The sequence below is a fragment of the Coregonus clupeaformis genome, chromosome 3 (genome assembly GCF_020615455.1).
Source record: "Coregonus clupeaformis isolate EN_2021a chromosome 3, ASM2061545v1, whole genome shotgun sequence".
In the NCBI taxonomy this organism is placed as follows: domain Eukaryota; kingdom Metazoa; phylum Chordata; class Actinopteri; order Salmoniformes; family Salmonidae; genus Coregonus; species Coregonus clupeaformis.
Window position 1 is genome coordinate 23,419,299 of NC_059194.1, and position 9,181 is coordinate 23,428,479.

Sequence of the window (9,181 nt, forward strand, 5' to 3'; positions counted from 1 at the left end):
TGTCTGACCGAGGTCCCCAGTTTACCTCCAGAGTCTGGGGGGCGTTCATGGAACGCTTGGGGGTCTCGGTGAGCCTTACCTCGGGGTACCACCCAGAGAGCAATGGGCAGGTTGAACGAGTCAACCAGGATGTGGGTAGGTTTTTGAGGTCCTATTGCCGGGACCGGCCGGAGGGGTGGTCCAGGTATATCCCCCTGGGCCGAGATGGCCCAGAACTCTCTCCGCCACTCCTCCACCGGTTTAACACCTTTCCAGTGTGTTTTAGGGTATCAGCCGGTCCTGGCACCGTGGCACGAGAGCCAGATCGAGGCCCCTGCGGTGGACGAGTGGATTCGGCGCTTCGGAGGAGACGTGGGACGCTGCCCATGTCCATCTGCAGCGGGCCATCCGTCAACAAAAGGCGAGCGCCGATCGCCACCGCAGTGAGGGACCGGTGTACGCACCGGGAGATCGAGTCTGGCTCTCGACTCGAAACCTGCCCCTCCGCCTGCCCTGCCGGAAGCTGGGTCGGCGGTTTGTGGGGCCCTTCAAAGTCCTGAGAAGATTGAACGAGGTGTGTTACAGGTTACAACTGCCTATTGAATACAAAAATATTAACCCCTCGTTCCATGTGTCTCTTCTCAGGCCGGTGGTAGCTGGCCCACTCCAAGAAGATGAGATAGGAGAGACCCTCCGCCCCTTTGGACATCGAGGGGGCCCCCGGCGTACAGGGTCCGGACCATCTTGGACTCGAGGCGCCGGATGAGTGGTCTCCAGTATCTCGTGGAGTGGGAGGGGTACGGTCCGGAGGAACGGTGCTGGGTGCCTAGGAGGGACATCCTCGATCCATCCCTCCTGACTGAGTTCCACCGTGGGCATCCCACGCGCCCGGGTCCGCGTCCTCCTGGCCGTCCCCGAGGCCGGGGTCGGCGCACGGCTGGAGCCACGCGTCAAGGGGGGGGTACTGTCACGGTTTCGGCCGAGACTGCTCCTCCTCCTGGTTCGGGCAGGCTTCGGCGTTCGCCGTCCCCGGAGTACTAGCTGCCACCGTTGTATGTTTCGTGGTGTGATTGCTTTAGTCTGTCTTGTACACCTGTGTCTGTTTGTGTTCTGATTACGTGTCTTATAAGTTCCCTGTTTTGTATTAGTTAGATTGTGTGTTGTTGTTTGCCTGTCGTGCGGAGCTGCGTGTTTGCGCTCTGTTAGTTTTGTTTATTGTTTTACGCATGTTGCGTAATTCCCTCGCCTCCGTTTGTTTTCGAGGTCGTGTATTGTTTTGTTGCACTTTGGACTAGTAAAGTCTTTTGGACGAATCCTCTGTGTCCTGCGCCTGACTCTTCCACCACATCCACATCGGTTCTTTTGACACTGGTTCTCCTTGTTTGAGATTTTGTTTGTAAACAGGAAGCAGGAGGATAGAGTCATGGTCAGATTTGCCAAATGGAGAGTGAGGGAGGGCCTTGTATGCGTTTCTGTGGGTAGAATAAAAGTGGTCTCGAATTGTAGCGCCCCTTGTGGCGCAGGAGACGTGTTGGTAAAGTGAGGTAGAACGGTTTTAATTCTCCCTGCGTTAAAGTCTCCGCCCACAAGAAACGCTGCCTCTGGGTGTGCGGTTTCTTGTTTGTTTATGGCTCCATACAGTTCGATGAGTGCCAAAGTGGTGTTGGCTTGTGGTGGGATGTAGACAGCTGTGATAATTCCAAATGAGAACTCTCTTGGTAGAACAAAGGGTCTGCAGCATACCATGAGGTATTCTATATCAGGTGAGCTAAAGCTAGAGATTTCATTCACACTGGAAGCAGCGCACCAGTTGATATTTATGAAGAGGCTCACCCCTCCCGCTTTGGACTTGTCTGAGGCAAATCTCAGGTGAGGACATATTGAATAATAATTACTGTATAAATACACATGCGCAATGTAATCATGTGTGTCAAAATGTGTCAAATATATAACTTGAAAACACTGTATGTTGAAAGCACTGTTTGTGTGTGTGGGTGTCCTTAACCTTGCCAACAGACTCATTGAATTGATGAGTGGCTCACCAATCAGGACCTTGATGGACTCTGCAATAGTAATAAGGGGTGATGTGCAATGAAACACATTACATCAGGCAACGTCCTAAAAACGTCTTTAGGGACATCCCCGGAAAAAGCCAGGAACTAAACAAAAACCTCCTGGGGACCATGGCAGAATGTCCTATGTCTTAAACGTCCTTAGACACAGGAATATTCTTACAACATTCCAATGAAATGTGTCCAGAACATTAAAATCGTATATTCTGAGAACATGGCAACCATGTTCTGTGTATGTTGATGGAATATTCTCCTAACCCTCAGAAAACAGGACACACTAATGTTCTTGCAACGTTCCATGAAACATGTCTAGAACATTAATATAGGATATTCTGAGAACATGGTAACCACGTTCTGGATAAGTTATGTTTGACTTTAAGGCAATGTTCTCCTAACACTAACCCTAAAACATGCTAAATAGATTCTCAGAAGGTTTTTGCTAACATAGATAGAATCTTCTCCTAACTAACGGAAAACTGGACACTCGAATATCAGGGGAACATTACGGGTAACATTACAAAAACGTTCTCTCTCCCTAGAACTGTTAGCTGGATATGCCTTTATGGTCATGTTCACTAATTTGAGTGAAAAACAAATTGGCTTTATCTTTATATCCAACCTCACCCCTCTCTCCCTCTTTCTGGGCATTTGGGATGTCCTGCCAGTGACCCCCGTGAGGAGCAGAAGGGTATACCTGAGACAGGGGATGAAGCACAGAGATTTGAGACTGGGACAGCGGTTCACCTTCCAGCAGGACAATGACCCTAAGCATACTGCTAAAGCAACACTTGAGTGGTTTAAGGGGAAACATCTAAATGTCTTGGAATGGCCTAGTCAAAGCCCAGACCTCAATCCAATTGAGAATCTGTGGTATGACTTAAAGATTGCTGTACACCTGTGGAACCCATCCAACTTGAAGGAGCTGGAGCAGTTTTGCCTTGAAGAATGGGCAAAAATCCCAGTGGCTAGATGTGCCAAGCTTATAGAGACATACCCCAAGAGACTTGCAGCTGTAATTGCTGCAAAAGGTGGCTCTACAAAGTATTGACTTTGGGTGGGTGAATAGTTATGCACGCTCAAGATTTCAGTTTTGTTGTCTTATTTTTTGCTTGTTTCACAAAAAAAATTATTTTGCATCTTCAAAGTGGTAGGCATGTTGTGTAAATCAAATGATACAACCCCCCCAAAAATCAATTTTAATTCCAGGTTGTAAGGCAACAAAATATGAAAAATGCCAAGGGGGGTGAATACTTTCGCAATGTTGGCTTCCCTCTTGTTTTTCCAGACCAACCATATATAGAGCTCATCAATGGTGGAACAAGCTCCCTCACGACGCCAGGACAGTCACTGACCACCTTCCGGAGACACTTGAAACCCTACCTCTTTAAGGAATACCTGGAATAGTATAAAAGTAATCCTTCTACCCCCCCTCCCCCACCCCCCCATGAAAAAAAAGGGGGGAAAAGTGCTTGTCCCACTGGCTATCATAAGTTGAATGCACCAATTTGTAAGTCGCTCTGGATAAGAGCGTCTGCTAAATGATGTAAATTTAAATGTAAAATCAACTGGAATGGAGGCGGATTCTGAAATATTACGGTCTAGAATCCCGAATTTCATACATACTGTAAGTTAAATGAAGGATCAACTCAAAGTCTATGCAATAGCCAGTAAGATGGCTAAGTCAGTTTATAGAATATTTAATGGAGGTAATTCTTGAGAAACAGAATGAATAAATTATATTGGGAGAGAGCAGGACTGCATCACTAGCAGTGAGGATACAGCATGTAATGGTTCTCTCTCTCTCTCTCTCTCTCTCTCTCTCTCTCTCTCTCTCTCTCTCTCTCTCTCTCTCTCTCTCTCTCTCTCTCTCTCTCTTTCTCTCTACTGCTAAACCTTTATCTGTATAACTTTCCCACCCCCTCTACTCTCTCCTCCTGAGAATCCCTCCTGTTTTTACCAATCTCACCCCCTCCTCTTTCATCCTTTTATCCCCTTTCCTTTTTCTCCTCTTGTTTCTCTGTCTCACTGCTAATGTTCTCTGAGGAGGCTTCATTTCAAGTGTTAATGTTTTTATTTTTTGTGCCCTGCCTGCACTCCTATTTCTATGATCTATGGTTGTTTTCAACATATTGATCAGCATCCGTTTCCTTGTTCTTAATGGGCCTGTGCTGGGAAAGGGGCATAGATACACTACCATTCAAAAGTTTGGGGTCACTTAGCAATGTCCTTGTTTTTGAAAGAAAAGCTATTTTTTTCTCCATTAAAATAATATCAAATTGATCAGAAACACAGTATTGACATTGTTAATGTTGTAAATGGCTATTTTAGCTGGAAACGGCTTATTTTTAAAGGACTATCTATATAGGCGTACAGAGGCCCATTATCAGCAAACATCAGTCCTGTGTTCCAATGGCACGTTGTGTTTGCTAATCCAAGTTTATACTTTTAAAAGGCTAATTGTTCATTAGAAAACCCCTTTGCAATTCTGTAAGCACAGCTGAAAACTCTTGTGCTGATTAATGAAGCAATAAAACTGGCCTTCTTGAGACTAGCTGAGTATCTGGAGCATCAGCAATTGTGGGTTCGATTACAGGCTCAAAATGTCACAGAACAGCGCAAACTGGCTCTAACCAGAATAGAAAGGAGTGGGAGGCCCTGGTGCACAACTGAGTAAGAGGACAAATACATTAGAGTGTCTAGTTTGAGAAACAGACGCCTCACAAGTCCTCAACTGGCAGCTTCATTAAATAGTACCCGCAAAACACCAGTCTCAACGTCAACAGTGAAGAGGCGACTCCGGGATGCTGACCTTCTAGGCAGAGTTGCAAAGAAAAAGCCATATCTCAGATTGGCCAATAAAAAGAAAAGACTTGGATTAGCAAACACAACGTACCATTGGAACACAGGACTGATGGTTGCTGATAATGGGCCTCTGTACGCCTATGTAGATATTCCATAAAAAATCAGCCGTTTCCAGCTACAATAGCCATTTACAACATTAACAACGTCTACACTTTTGAACGGTAGTGTATATAGACATAGTATTATCAGACTGGTCCAGTGGGACCAATAATAGTCAAGGTTTAAAAAACTTAAAACCTTGAGCTTTAATTCTCAACTCAAGCCCTGCAGGGCGATCTCAGACTCTGAGCCAGATAGCCATAATTTTTTCTTCAATGTCAAATACTTGTCTGAACTTATCAACGTTCTTTCGCGTTTAAATGAAACTGCTTTAGCCTCCCTCCCGAGTACTCCAATGTTGAAAGGACCAACTGTTTAGTTAGTAATTTCAAATGGTCTTAATTTAAAAAATAATCTTACAGGGTCTCCCAGTAGAGGGATAGTGGAAAGGACACCATGAAATAACAAGATAGAGTTAATCGGAACTAAAGCCTGGTGGCACACAGACAAAATACAGACAATTTAGGACTATAGAGGGTCCTCTATGTTCATCTTAATACCCTAAACCTACAGTATGTGTGTGTGTGTGTCTGTGTCTGTGTCTGTCCATGTGCATGTGTGTGTGCAGATAAGAGGAGGCGGTTGTTGAGAGTAGAGAGGGAGATGTTCTTGGTAGATGCAGTAGGGTGTATGAAGAGTGACTGTAAAGGTAGGAGCAGAGTCACAGGATGCAGCCTTGTTTGTCTTTTTGTCCCATCGGCATTGATTCGGTCTAATTGGTCAGTTTGATCCCGGCTACAGTAAACAGGCATCTGTGGATGCCAGTGGCCTGTACTGTTCATAGTCTGTTAGAGAGATACACAGAAACAACAGCAAGGATGATGGAAAAATTTAAAAGATGAAAGAGAAAGCAGAAGTCTCAGAGGAGACCTCAAAAATCATGACCATCTGTGTACTCATTTGAGAGAGTCTGTAAGGATGGGTCACAGTGTGTGTGCGTGTGTGTGTGTGTGTGTGTGTGTGTGTGTGTGTGTGTGTGTGTGTCTGTCTATCTGCAAATCTGTGTTTGTTGGCTCATTAGAAAGTGTGTTCGAGACAGTGTGTGTGTTTATGTTTGTTTGAGAGGGTGTTTAGGGACAAGGTTTGTGTGTGTGTGCATGCATATGTGTGTTTGTTTGTGTGTGTGTGTGTGTGTGTGTGTGTGTGTGTGTGTGTGTGTGTGTGTGTGTGTGTGTGTGTGTGTGACAATGTGTTGGCACTGGGCCATTGTGCAGTCTGAGTCAGGTGTGTACTGTCTGGCTGGGGACACGAATCATGATGACATAACCCTGCTCAGTACACACAGTCCTCCCTATAGGAGTCATCAACAGACACATAGTCCTCCCTATAGGAGTCATCAACAGACACACAGTCTTCCTTATAGGAGTCATCACCAGACACACATTCCTCCCTATAGGAGTGAAACAACAGACCAACAGTCCTCCCTATAGGAGTCATCAACAGACACACAGTTCTCCTTATAGGAGTCAACAACAGACACACAGTCCTCCTTATAGGAGTCATAACCAGACACACAGTCCTCCCTATATGAGTGAAACAACAGACCAACAGTCCTCCCTATAGGAGTGAACAACAGACACACACTCCTCCCTATCAGAGTCAACAACAGACACACAGTCCTCCTTATAGGAGTCATCAACAGACACACCATTCTCCTTATAGGAGTCATCAACAGACACACAGTTATCCTTATAGGAGTCATCAACAGACACACAGTCCTCCCTATAGGAGTCATCAACAGACACACAGTCCTCCTTATAGGAGTCATCAACAGACACACCGTTCTCCTTATAGGAGTCATCAACAGACACACAGTCCTCCCTATAGGAGTCATCAACAGACACACAGTTCTCCTTATAGGAGTCAACAACAGACACACAGTTCTCCTTATAGGAGTCAACAACAGACACACTGACTGTATCTGTCAGGGGAGGGGGACTGAATGTATCTGTCAGGGGAGGGGGACTGACTGTATCTGTCAGGGGAGGGGGACTGACTGTATCTGTCAGGGGAGGGGGACTGACTGTATCTGTCAGGGGAGGGGGACTGACTGTATGAGGTCCCGTCCAGAGACTGAGCCGTCAGGGTGAGTTGTAGTCATCAGAGTAGGACAGTGTCTGGTTGTGACAGACCACCAGTCTGGAATTAGGGAACTCCCTGTCCCTGCCTATCATATGGGAACACAAATGTCCCACAGTCATATGAACTGATTATATTACACTTTCACCAACTGAATTTCAATGGGAAATGCCTCCTACACAACAGCATGGTCGATGAGCACTTGAAGGTAATGTAAAAGGACTCAAAACTAAAAGCAAGCCACCAGTGTGACAAAGGAATGAGTAGAGAAGCGTGGGATAGAAGGGGAATGGAGTCTGGGGAGAAAAGAGGGATCTGATGAGAGGAGAGGGGTTTGAGTTAGGGGGTTAGGAGTGTGGCAAGAGATATGAAGGTAGATATTGCCAGGGTAGGTTGGTGGGGAATGTGTTGACGTGGCTGAGGAGAGAGTTGGCGCTGGTATTGAAATACTACTTTAGGCAGTGTGTGGATAAGTGGTCATTAAACTGTTATTGCCACACGTCGTGGCTGCTTGATAGGGATAAGGAAGGTCATTGTTTCCATCCCGTGTCCTTAATGTCGGTGTTTGGAGAGAGGAGGACAAAGTGCTGTGGATAGTCTGTTTTTTTTGTTGCTTGCTGTTGGAGGCTGCTTGTCTGAGGGGCCTGGTCTCAGTCTCTCTTGGCACAGCCATCAGTGAGCTCTAATTATCTCTCTGTTTCCACTCTCCCTCCACCCTCCATCCTGGGCCCTCCACCTCCCTCCACCCTCCATCCTGGGCCCTCCACCTCCCTCCACCCTCCACACCACAGCTTTTAGAAGCAGGCCTACTGGTCACTATGAGGGGTGGGGTGAGCGGGGGCGAGGGCGAGGGCGAGGGCGAGGGGGGCGGGTATGGGGTGATGGATGTTAATTTCATTAGGTCATCAGCAGAGATGTGGCTCTGTTATGGCATACCCACTTTAACGTGCAATGTGGGATTGGGATATCCTGCTTTTAAGGTAACTGGATATCTATACTGTTGTTCTGGAGAGGAGAGGAGAGGAGAGGAGAGGAGAGGAGAGGAGAGGAGAGGAGAGGAGAGGAGAGGAGAGGAGAGGAGAGGGAGAGGAGAGGAGAGGGGAGGAGAGGGGAGGAGAGGAGAGGAGAGGAGAGGAGAGTGGCTAGCTGTGTCTCTTCTCTCTCATCCTTCTCCTCCTCTCTCTATTCTTCCTCACCTTTCTCCATCCCTCCTCCTCCCTCCCTCCTCTTCCCTCCACTTTACAGAAGTATCCCTGGGTAGTTAGCATGGGTCTCAGAGTGTAGCTCATTCATGCGGGGGGAGGGGGGGTTTGAACCGTTCAAAGCTGTGCTTTGAACTGTTCAAAGCTGTGCTTAATTAAGTTCACACAGAGTTAATTGCATAATCTCCCTCTGTAATTATTACGGAGCCCATGGTTACCAGCTGAGGTCGCCAAGCGAGGCTGAAGTAGTTGTGTTTATTCTCAGGTAATAAAATGAAACGCTTTGCACGGTTTCAGTGTTGACCTATTTCACTATCCAACATACAGCATACTGCATGCTCACACAGTCAGAGTCATGCATGGGCCTGAGCTTCCTGTTATAGAGGCGTTCTCTACACTCATAATTGGCTTGAGTCAAGTGGGCCTGCATTTTCTGTGTAAAATGATACGTTGTATATGTATGTGTCACTGTAGGCCTATGTCCAGTGGTAAGGGTCACATTCACTTTTGGGATATACTACAATGCAGACCTTGCCCAGAGTGGGGGTTGACCTTTCAACCAGACTGGGACCAGACCAGAGTGAGTCAACTTTTCAACCAGAACTCTAAATTGCCCCGTTTTGGGCCCTTGAATATCCACCTCAATGAAGCGCCCATAAATGTTTCACCTCTGGTGTAAATACTGTATATTAACCTGCTAATGTTTCTTAGATAACCATTCATTTATCTGACATCTCTGTGATGGGTTGAATATTCTTCCACACCCAAAGCCCTGCCCCATGATGCACTCCCGCCCAGCCAGCACCTCTCTTCGGGCTAGTTGGAAGGGACTGCTCCATGCCGTGCACGTCAACCCACCCGGGTTTAATGTGTTTAATGCCGATAACT